Here is an 11,652-nt window from a genome sequence, read left to right on the forward strand (position 1 = left end):
GCTACTGGAGATCAGTGGAGAAATAACTCCAGAAAGAATGAAGGGATGGAGCCAAAGCAAATACAATACCCAGCTGTGGATGTGACTGGTGATAGGAGCAAGGTCCAATGCTGTAAAGAGCAATATTGCATAGGAACCTGGAATGTGAGGTCCATGAATCAAGGCAAATTGGAAGTGGTCAAACAAGAGATGGCAAGAGTGAATGTCAACATTCTAGGAATCAGCAAACTGAAATGGACTGGAATGGGTGAATTTAACTCAGATGACCATTATATCTACTACTGCGGGCAGGAATCCCTCAGAAGAAATGGAGTGGCCATCATGGTCAACAAAAGAGTCCGAAATGCAGTACTTGGATGCAATCTCAAAAACGACAGAATGATCTCTGTTCGTTTTCAAGGCAAACCATTCAATATCACAGTAATCCAAGTCTATGCCCCAACCAGTAACGCTGAAGAAGCTGAAGTTGAACGGTTCTATGAAGACCTACAAGACGTTTTAGAGCTAACACCCAAAAAAGATGTCCTTTTCCTTATAGGGGACTGGAATGCAAAAGTAGGAAGTCAAGAAACACCTGGAGTAACAGGCAAATTTGGCCTTGGAGTACAGAATGAAGCAGGGCAAAGATTAATAGAGTTTTGCCAAGAAAATGCACTGGTCATAACAAACACCCTCTTCCAACAACACAAGAGAAGACTCTATACGTGGACATCACCAGGTGGTCAACACCGAAATCAGATTGATTATATTCTTTGCAGCCAAAGATGGAGAAGCTCTATACAGTCAGCAAAAACAAGACCAGGAGCTGACTGTGGCTCAGACCATGAACTCCTTATTGCCAAATTCAGACTTAAATTGAAGAAAGTAGGGAAAACCACTAGACCATTCAGGTATGACCTAAATCAAATCCACTGTATAATCAGTGGAAGTGAGAAATAGATTTAAGGGACTACATTTGATAGATAGAGTGCCTGATGAACTATGGACGGAGGTTCGTGACATTGTACAGGAGACAGGGATCAAGACCATTCCCATGGAAAAGAAATGCAAAAAAGCAAAATGGCTGTCTGGGGAGGCCTTACAAATAGCTGTGAAAAGAAGAGAAGTGAAAAGCAAAGGAGAAAAGTAAAGATATAAACATCTGAATGCAGAGTTCCAAAGAATAGCAAGAAGAGATAAGAAAGCCTTCTTCAGCGATCAATGCAAAGAAATAGAGGAAAACAACAGAATGGGAAAGACTAGGGATCTCTTCAAGAAAATCAGAGATACCAAAGGAACATTTCATGCAAAGAGGAGCACGATAAAGGACAGAAATGGTATGGACCTAACAGAAGCAGAGGATATTAAGAAGAGATGGCAAGAATACACAGAAGAACTGTACAAAAAAGATCTTCACGACCCAGATAATCACGATGGTGTGATCACTGACCTAGAGCCAGACATCCTGGAATGTGAAGTCAAGTGGGCCTTAGAAAACATCACTATGAACAAAGCTAGTGGAGGTGATGGAATTCCAGTTGAGCTATTCCAAATCCTGAAAGATGATGCTGTGAGGGCGCCGGCTGCGGAAAATGGCTGCTCGGCCGCGGAGGCATATCTCTGGAATTGCAAAGCAGCCACAGGGTGACTTGTGTGATGGGGCTAAGAAAGCGATTGATGAACCTTCTTTTGCGACTTCCATGGAGTGGGACACGCAGGTGGTGAAAGGGTCTTCGCCGGTCGGTCCCGCAGGGCTGGGGTTGGAGAAGCTGCCATCCCACCCGCAATGGCTGCAGCCCGAGAGATGCGCCATGTTCCAGTGCGCGCAGTGCCACGCCGTGCTCGCTGACTCTGTGCACCTCGCCTGGGACCTGTTGCGGTCCCTCGGGGACCAGAGTCACAAATAATGTAGTTTTGGGGGCTCCGTTCCTAGTTGGCATTGAAGGTTCGCGCAAAGGCAGCACTTACAACCTTTTATTCTGTAGTTTCTGTGAGATTCCCATTGGTTTCCACCTATATTCTACCCATGCTGCCCTGGCTGCCTTGAGAGGCCACTTCTGCCTTTCCAGTGACAAAATGGTGTGCTACCTCTTAAAAACAAAAGCCATAGTAAATGCATCTGAGATGGATATCCACATCATCCCTCTACCAGAAAAGGTTGCGGAGCTGAAAGAGAAGATAATGTTAACACATACTCACTTAAATTCACTCATGAAAATTCTGAAGGAAATGTCTCCTGACCAGTCCAAGCTAACAAACTAATTCAGAATCAGAGGTTGAGTATCAGAGGCAGGCCTTATTGCTGTCTTCAACAGGTGCTGTTTGATCACTTCTCAAGAAATATCAACTTCAAGAATGTATAGGAAATGTGGTTTATTATGTTTACCTCTAGACTGATTTTCCAAGTGATTTGTGAAGCTGTTTCTGCTACTGCTAAGTCACTTCAGTCGTGTCCGACTCTGTGCGACCCCATAGACGGAAGCCTACCAGGTTCCCCAGTCCCTGGGATTCTCCAGGCAAGAACACTGGAGTGGGTTGCCATTTCCTTCTCCAATGCATGAAAGTGAAAAGTGAAAGTGAAGTCGCTCAGTCGAGTCCGACCCTCAGCGACCCCATGGACTGCAGCCTACCAGGCTCTTAGATCCATGGGATTTTCCAGGCAAAAGTACTGGAGTGGGGTGCCATTGCCTTCTCCGAAGCTGTTTCTAGAAGATGACAAACAGGAGACTTCTGTCCAGGTTTCATAGCTATTTGTCTTATTTTGACTTCTTATCAATTTCATAATACTTATTCTTGAAAACATTCTGATGGCAAATTTAAGAATTAAGAGCCAATGTCCCATGAATCCTCTGATCTAAAGATTCCTGAGTGGCCTGAAAATAGAGTTGTACTTCTGTTAATTAACTGTTATTCCTACATGGAGCAATTGTCATATGAATACTGAGAAATCATTTTTTTCTTACATGAAATACAGGTACATACATATTCCGTAGGTAATGTTCAACAAGTTAACTCCATAATATATATTTATCTTTATCTTTTCAGTTTATAACTGAAAAGGAATAGTAATAACAGGAAAATAATAAAAGGAATGGTAAAAACAAAACAAAACAAAAAAAGATGATGCTGTGAAAGTGCTGCACTCAATATGCCAGCAAATTTGGAAAACTCAGCAATGGCCACAGGACTGGAAAAGGTCAGTTTTCATTCCAATCCCAAAGAAAGGCAATGCCAAAGAATGCTCAAACTACCGCACAATTGCACTCATCTCACACGCTAGTAAAGTAATGCTCAAAATTCTACAAGCCAGGCTTCAGCAATATGTGAACCGTGAACTCCCAGATGTTCAAGCTGGTTTTAGAAAAGGCAGAGGAACCAGAGATCAAATTGCCAACATCTGCTGGATCATAGAAAAAGCAAGAGAGTTCCAGAAAAGCATCTATTTCTGCTTTATTGACTATGCCAAAGCCTTTGACTGTGTGGATCACAATAAACTGTGGAAAATTCTGAAAGAGATGGGAATACCAGACCACCTGACCTGCCTCTTGAGAAATTTGTATACAGGTCAGGAAGCAACAGTTAGAACTGGACATGGAACAACAGACTGGTTCCAATTCGGAAAAGGAGTTCGTCAAGGCTGTATATTGTCACCCTGCTTATTTAACTTATATGCAGAGTACATCATGAGAAACGCTGGACTAGAAGAAACACAAGCTGGAATCAGATTGCTGGGAGAAATATCAATAACCTCAGATATGCAGATGACACCACCCTTATGGCAGAAAGTGAAGAGGAACTAAAAAGCCTCTTGATGAAAGTGAAAGTGGAGAGTGAAAAAGTTGGCTTAAAGCTCAACATTCAGAAAACGAAGATCATGGCATCTGGTCCCATCACTTCATGGCAAATAGATGGGGAAACAGTGGAAACAGTGGCAGACTTTATTTTTCTGGGCTCCAAAATTACTACAGATGGTGACTGCAGCCATGAAATTAAAAGATGCTTACTCCTTAGAAGGAAAGTTATGACCAACCTAGACAGCATATTGAAAAGCAGAGACATTACTTTGCCAACAAAGGTCCATCTAGTCAAGGCTATGGTTTTCCTGTGGTCATGTATGGATGTGAGAGTTGGACTGTGAAGAAGGCTGAGTGCCGAAGAATTGATGCTTTTGAACTGTGGTGTTGGAGAAGACTCTTGAGAGTCCTTCCAACTGCAAGGAGATCCAACCAGTCCATTCTGAAGGAGATCAGCCGTGGGATTTCTTTGGAAGGAATGATGCTAAAGCTGAAACTCCCACACTTTGGCCACCTCATGCGAAGAGTTGACTCATTGGAAAAGACTCTGATGCTGGGAGGGATTGGGGGCAGGAGGAGAAGGGGACGACAGAGGATGAGATGGCTGGATGGCATCACTGACTCGATGGACGTGAGTCTGAGTGAACTCTGGGAGTTGGTGATGGACAGGGAGGCCTGGCGTGCTGTGATTCATGGGGTCACAAAGAGTCGGACACGACTGAGCGACTGATCAGATCTGAACCGTTCTTCATTTTTTAAGACCCAAGGAACTTATATTTTCTAGAAGTCCACAGCAGTCTAATAAAAATGTAAGATTGATTAGCATTTTATGTGCCAATAACTGCTCTAAGCACTTGGCATGAATTAGTTCATTTAACTTCAAAATTACCTGAAAAGGTAACAATTTTGCAGCCATTTTACACTGAGGAAATCAAGGCTTATGGGTGAAATCAGTTCAATTCAGTTCAGTCGCTCAGTCGTGTCCGACTCTTTGCGACCCCATGAATCACAGCACGCCAGGCCTCCCTGTCCATCACCAACTCCCAGAGTTCACTGAGACTCACGTCCATCAAGTCGGTGATGCCATCCAGCCATCTCATCCTCTGTCGTCCCCTTCTCCTCCTGCCCCCAATCCCTCCCAGCATCAGAGTCTTTTCCAATGAGTCAACTCTTCGCATGAGGTGGCCAAAGTGTGGGAGTTTCAGCTTTAGCATTATTCCTTCCAAAGAAATCCCACGGCTGATCTCCTTCAGAATGGACTGGTTGGATCTCCTTGCAGTTGGAAGGACTCTCAAGAGTCTTCTCCAACATCACAGTTCAAAAGCATCAATTCTTCGGTGCTCAGCTTTCTTCCGGAGAAGGCAATGGCACCCCACTCCAGTACTTTTGCCTGGAAAATCCCATGGACGGAGGAGCCTGGTAGGCTGCATGGGGTTGCTAGAGTTGGACACGACTGAGTGACTTCAATGTCACTTTCATGCACTGGAGAAGGAAATGGCAACCCACTCCAGTGTTTTTGCCTGGAGAATCCCAGGGATGGGGAAGCCTGGTGGGCTGCCGTCTCTGGGGTCACACAGAGTTGGACACACCTGAAGCGACTTAGCAGCAGCAGCAGCAGCTTTCTTCACAGTCCAACTCTCACATCCATACATGACCACTGGAAAAACCATAGCCTTGACTAGACGGATCTTTGTTGGCAAAGTAATGTCTCTGCTTTTCAATATGCTATCTAGGTTGGTCATAACTTTTCTTCCAAGAAGTAAGGGTCTTTTAATTTCTAAACTAGTCCAAATAGTAATATTTTAGATCTGTTGGGTTAACTATTAAAATTCATTTGTTCTTTTTGTTTTTTAACCTTTTCAGTGCAGCCACTAGAATGTTTGAATTACGTATGTGGCTCACAGTTCCACCGGGCGGTGCTATGCAGCCCTGGGTGCCAGCTCCCTGTGGGCTCTCACCTTGTGGCTGCCTCTCACAAGTTCACCAAGAAACCCGAGGCACACCACTGACATGGGAACAGAGGCCAAGTACAGCTAAACTCAGATCAGAGTTCTGATCTGAACTGAAATCATCAGGGACTGGAGATTGGCCCAACACTCCACCAAGAACAGCTTCTGAAATAAAATGAGTGCAACTCTACCTGCAACTCAAGTTGGAATACCCTTGAACCTGGGAACTCCCTCCAGTGTAGTTACATAATCAGGGAGACATTTGGGGGGTCTCATGGCCGGTACGCTGAGATGCAGGAAGCCAGGGCTTCGTTTCCTGGGAGAAATTGCTTCTTCCACCTTGCTGCTGAAGCAGAGATGTTCTCAGTGAATGGAGTTCCAACACAATTTATTTTATTCATCAGTAGTCTGCCTAATGTGCGTGCATGCTTAGTCACTTCAGCTGTGTCTGACTCTGTGCAACCGGAGACTGTAGCCCGCCAGGCTTCTCTATCCGTGGGATTTTCCAGGCAAGAACACTGGAGTGGGTTGCCATGCTCTCCTCCAGGGGATCCTCCCAACCCAGGGATCGAACCTGTGTCTCTTAGGTCTCCTGTGTTGGCAGGTGGGTTCTTTACTACTAGCATCACCTGCATGGTGCACAGAACACTGGCACCCCCTCCCCTTTGGATTCCACCCCACCCCAAGACCCATATTAGTCATCACATTTCCTTCCCTCTCAGAGCTTCATTACAGATGTTTACCTGCAGAGGTCCACTAGGGCACAACTGAATGCAAGGCTATATTGGGGTGTTTTGGTGTCCTGCACTAAAAACCTGGTTACTAAAAAAGCAAAGGCACTGAACCCCTCTCAAAAACATCATGTGATTACTGGGTTAGTGGAGAGTGAAAACTGATGCAACTCTAAGTCTGGCTGCATCAGCTGCTAGGTGAGGCAGGAAGTGAGCAAACTACCTGGCACCAATGAAGCCTTGCAAGGCCGGAGTCACAGCATCGGCCATCCGTGGCCTGACCCTGCCACCCCAGTGCCCAGCATAGAGAAAGCGCTCAGTGCCTGATAACCAAAGGGAAGGAGAGAGGAGATCATAGAACACTCAGGCCTCCAGTTCCTGGGGTCAGCAGATTCCGAGAAAGAGAAATGACAGCCAGGAACTGGCCTGGCTCCATAGCCCAAATTTGGTGTTGCTACGAACTAGCCTGGCACCCACGGCGAGACTACCGTGCTCTCCTGTGGATCATAAACAATCTCACAGACCATCACCAGACAAGGGCACTCTGTGTTATTTTTGTTCAGTTGCTAAGCTGTATCCAACTCTTTGTGGCCCCATGGAACTGCAGCATGCCTGGCTTCCCTGTCCTTCACTATTTTCCAGAATTTGCTCATACTTAGGTCGAGTCAATAATGCCATCCAACCATTTCATCCTCTGTTGCCCTCTTCTCCTCTTGCTCTCAGTCTTTCCCAGCATCAGGGTCTTTTTCAATGAGTCGACTCTTCACATCAGGTGGCCAAAGAATTGCAGCTTCAGCTTCAGCATCAGTCTTTCTAATGAATATTCAGGGTTCATTTGCTTCAGGAGTGACTGGCTTGATCTCCTTAAAGTCCAAGGGACTCTCAAGAGTCTTCTCTGGAACAATTTGAAAGCATCAATTCTTCTGTACTCAGCCTTCTTTATGGTCCAGTTCTCACATCTGGTCCAGTACATGACTACTAGAAAAACCAATGGCTCAAGAGGTAAAGAACCAGCCTGCAATGCAGGAAATGCAGAAGACTCAGGTTTGATCTCTGGGTCAGGAAGATTCCCTGGAGAAGAAAATGGCAACCCAGTCCAGTATTCTTGCCTGGGAAATCCCATGGACAGAGGAGCCTGGTGGTCTAGTCCATAGGGTCACAAAGAGTCGGACACAACTGAGCATGCATATGCAACCCTAACCTTGACTATATGAATCTTTGTGGACAAAGTGATGTCTCTGCTTTTCAATATGCTGTCAAGGTTTGTCACAGCCTTCTTCCAAAGAGTGTCTTTTAATTTCATGACTGCTGTGTGACAGTGATACAAACACCAGATGACTCAATGATCATTTTGTCTCCATAAAACAGACAAAACATGAACATCATCCAAACCACAAATAGGACCAGACACCTCCCTTCCCTGGCTGTTGAGTGACTGCTGCTTCTTTACAATCCCAGCATTATAGACTTACTTTCTCAGTGAAAATTAGGATGCTGGGTCACAGAATTCTCCTGCTTCTTGATGACATCCAACCCAGAACAAGGTCCTCCCCAAAGCCCCAGACAGACACCTAAGTTCTCTAAGTCCTAACAGCCTTGGGCTGAGACTCCTTGTGGCATGTGACTTCCTTCATTCAATGAATCAGTAAAACAAATTTGGGGGCTTCCCTGGCAGCTCAGTGATAAAGAATCAGCTGGCCAATGCAGGAGACATGGGTTTGATCACTGGTCCAGGAAGACTCCACATGCTGCAAAGCAACTAAGCCCAAGCACCACAACTACCGAGCCTATGCTTTAGAGCCCGGAAGCCGCAACTATCGAAGCCCTCTTGCCCCAGAGCTGGTGCTCCGCATCAGATGAAGTCACCGCAATGAGAAGCCTGAGGACCGCAACTGGAGAGCAGTTCCGCTTCATCACAACTTGAGAAAAGCCTGAACAGCAACAAAGACTCAGTACCATCAAAAAGAAAAAGAAAAAAGAAAATCAACTTTGTTCAGTTATGTGTTCTGAAGTCTTTGACTACAGGGAACTAACAACCCTTAGCCATAAACATCCTTCCCAGGCTAGCAGTGCCAATGGTTGCCACTGTGCCTATATCCTGGAAAGTGGAGAAGGGAAATAAGCACAGGAGGAGAGAAAACTGGTGGCAGCCTAAGGACTGACTCCTGCAGAGGGCCTTCCCAGGGCCAACCCTAGATTGTGCAATCTTCTGTGCCTTTCTCCCACTAAAAGAAAGCTCATTAGAAAAGAGAAATTTTCTACTATTATAGGATTACCCATGAACCTACACACATATACAATAAACCCGTTCACGAACTTCAGAACTTTAAAAATTACACATTACTTGTGATTCAAGTTACAAACGGTGGACACAGTATTAAGGAACGCAAACTCTCCAGAGTCCTACAACCAACTGGAATGATGAGCCAGAAAAGTCTGTCCTGTTTTCCAGTGTCTGACCTGAAAAAGTTACTTAAACTGAGCCTGTTTCCCACAGGCTCCACAACAGACACCACCAAACTCCTGTGAGATAACAGACTAAAGGCCCGGGATACAACCTGTATAAAGTAACAGTTAGGGCTTGGTCACCAGTCGCTTGGTAACGTTTCCCACCTCACAGCCCCTCTTCCCTACTGAACTGACAATTCCTCTGTGACCCTGTCTCACTCAAAAGGCTGGAAGCGTCTGGAGCCCAGGCGGTGTCTTACTTGTCTCTGCTCTCTACCCTCTTACTGCTGCTGCTGCTGCTGCTGCTAAGTCACTTCAGTCGTGTCTAACTCTGTGCGACCCCATAGACGGCAGCCCACCAGGCTCCCCTGTCCCTGGGATTCTCCAGGCAAGAACACTGGAGTGGGTTGCCATTTCCTTCTCCAATGCATGAAAGTGAAAAGTGAAAGTGAAGTCGCTCAGTCGTGTCCAACTCTTAGCGACCCCATGGACTGCAGCCTACCAAACTCCTCCATCCATGGGATTTTCCAGGCAAGGGTATTGGAGTGGGGTGCCATTGCCTTCTCCGACCCTCTACTAGTCCCCACTAAGAATCGGCACATGATGGGAACTCAGCAAAGGCTTGATGACTGAAGAATATCAAAACTTGAGCGCTGGGGCCTCCCTGGTGGCTCAGTGGTAAAAGAGTTGGCCTGCCAATGCAGAGACAGAGGTTCGATCCCCGGTCAGGGAAGACCCCACATGCTGAAGAGCAACTAAGCTCATGAGTCACAATTACTGAGCCTGTGCTCTACAGTCCAAGTTCTGCAACAAAGAGAAGCCAAAGCAATGAGAAGCCCGCACAGAAACGAAGACTCAAGACAACCAAAAATTAATAAAACTTAAAAAAAACAAAAACCTTGTCAGCTGAAATAAAAATTGAATAGATTCTAATTCAAGTAATTTTTTCCCCCTGTAATGCCTCCCAGATATGTGGCAGCTTAATGTGGATATAAACCTTTCCCAAACACCAGGTTTGCAGCTTGTCCTGTGCCCCTGGGACTGACCACAAGCCTGCAAATGGGGAACATCCAACAAGACCACATTTATTAATGACTTCACTGAAGAAACTTTAATCAAAATTTACTTCTAGAACAAACTGGTATATGTGTACCTGAAACACAGGTGTTTAAAGAAGGAAAACCTCACATTCACAGTTAAGAGAACTGCACTTGGCTCACAGGTGTGAAGGCCTGTGAAACCCACCATGCATTTACTTGTGCCGTGGAACATGCAGGTGTTTTTCAGAAACATAGTTTAACTTTGTTGTTTATCTTTATCCCTGAATTTAACCTAAGAGCTTTTAAGGATCAAGAAGCAGTTGTATCAAGTTTTCTCAACTAAGACCTAGTGCCCAGTCTGTGTAAAAACTATGTACCATCCAGACCAAAATAGTCTTGGAGAAAAATAAAGCACTCCTAACAGCAGGTTTCCTAACAATGTGTGAACCAATTATTTTTAAAGACCACCTTCAGAGAGGAAAAGAAGGAATTCAGAAGGAAAAGAAAACCTCTTCAAAGCTCAGTCCTGATGATTGACTTTGAGCTTAAAACTTGATTTAGCAGGAATTCTGACGCCTCTAGGTTTGGTAGCTATAATCCAAGAGTCAAAACAGAGGGCAAGGCGAGTGACATGACCGTCTAAGGATTGTGCAAAGTCAGCACTGGGGGATTAGGGCTCTCAACACAAACACCTTTACAGCAGGATGGATTCAGAGTCCCATCTAGAATCATCGCTGAGTTGATCACGGCCTTTCTGTTGCCATCTGTGAAGCTTTCTGGATGTTCACTGCTCGTTGGACACACTGAAGATTACACACTGGGAGAACACAGGAAAGTCGGGTGACCCATTTTACTGCTTGTCAGCTTCCACGACTGAGGGTCTGACTAGCATAAAACTTGGGGATAATCTGTGACTTTTGTTCAGCTGTGTTAGTCTCCATTAATAAAGAAAATCGATGTCTTGTTTGACAAAAGTTCTATGAAATAAAGCTGCCATCAAGCTCTCTCAGAAATAAAGAAAATATTTATCTACTCTTGGGCTCAAGATTTGAGTGAATCCCACCCCTTATCAAAGATCCAATGTAAATTAAGTGAGCAAAACTGATTCCTATTTTACTGTAAAACGGACACAAATTATATAACAAAGACAAAGAGCCAAAATGGCACCATACTGTTTTATTTCAACCTTCAAACAATATAAAGAGGTACAACTTCTGATGCCAAACCATGCCAAGTAACAACAAAGGAACGAAAAAAATATTAACAACAAAAAGACAGTCATTGAAAGGTGCTTCACAGCAGTGCTTTGGCAGTTCTGGCAAGTATTTCTGTCCAATGGCTTCAAAACAAAAGGGTCTGAATGAACCCATGACCTCAGCTGAAGAACTCCCACACCCTCCCTGGGTAGTTTACACATTCTGAGTCATCACACACCACACCCTATACTCGCCAGACTTATATTTTTATAGTTCACCTCTTAGAACACAGAACTACAGATTGTGCGTAATTGCAACAAAAACTAAAAAACAAAACAGTGTGGTAGAAAAGTAAACGAACTCCTATGTTTCCAGTAAGGCATCAGGGAAATCGCTGCTGGCTGTGCCCTTCATTTCACCAGTTTGAAGAAACGTTTGACTTATATTTCTCAGCAAACCCAATATTCAGAAGCTTAACCAGCAGGCTCAAGTTAAAAGTTTAAAAGACAGTCCTT

General features: G+C 44.8%; 1 pseudogene; it reads left to right on the forward strand.

Annotated features, from left to right (window-relative positions):
* Window positions 1–870: 870 nt before the first annotated feature.
* On the forward strand, window positions 871–3,062 carry LOC784634 (protein Mis18-beta-like; annotated as a pseudogene).
* Window positions 3,063–11,652: the final 8,590 nt, after the last annotated feature.

The sequence above is a fragment of the Bos taurus genome, chromosome 11 (assembly GCF_002263795.3).
Source record: "Bos taurus isolate L1 Dominette 01449 registration number 42190680 breed Hereford chromosome 11, ARS-UCD2.0, whole genome shotgun sequence".
Taxonomy (NCBI): Eukaryota; Metazoa; Chordata; class Mammalia; order Artiodactyla; family Bovidae; genus Bos; species Bos taurus.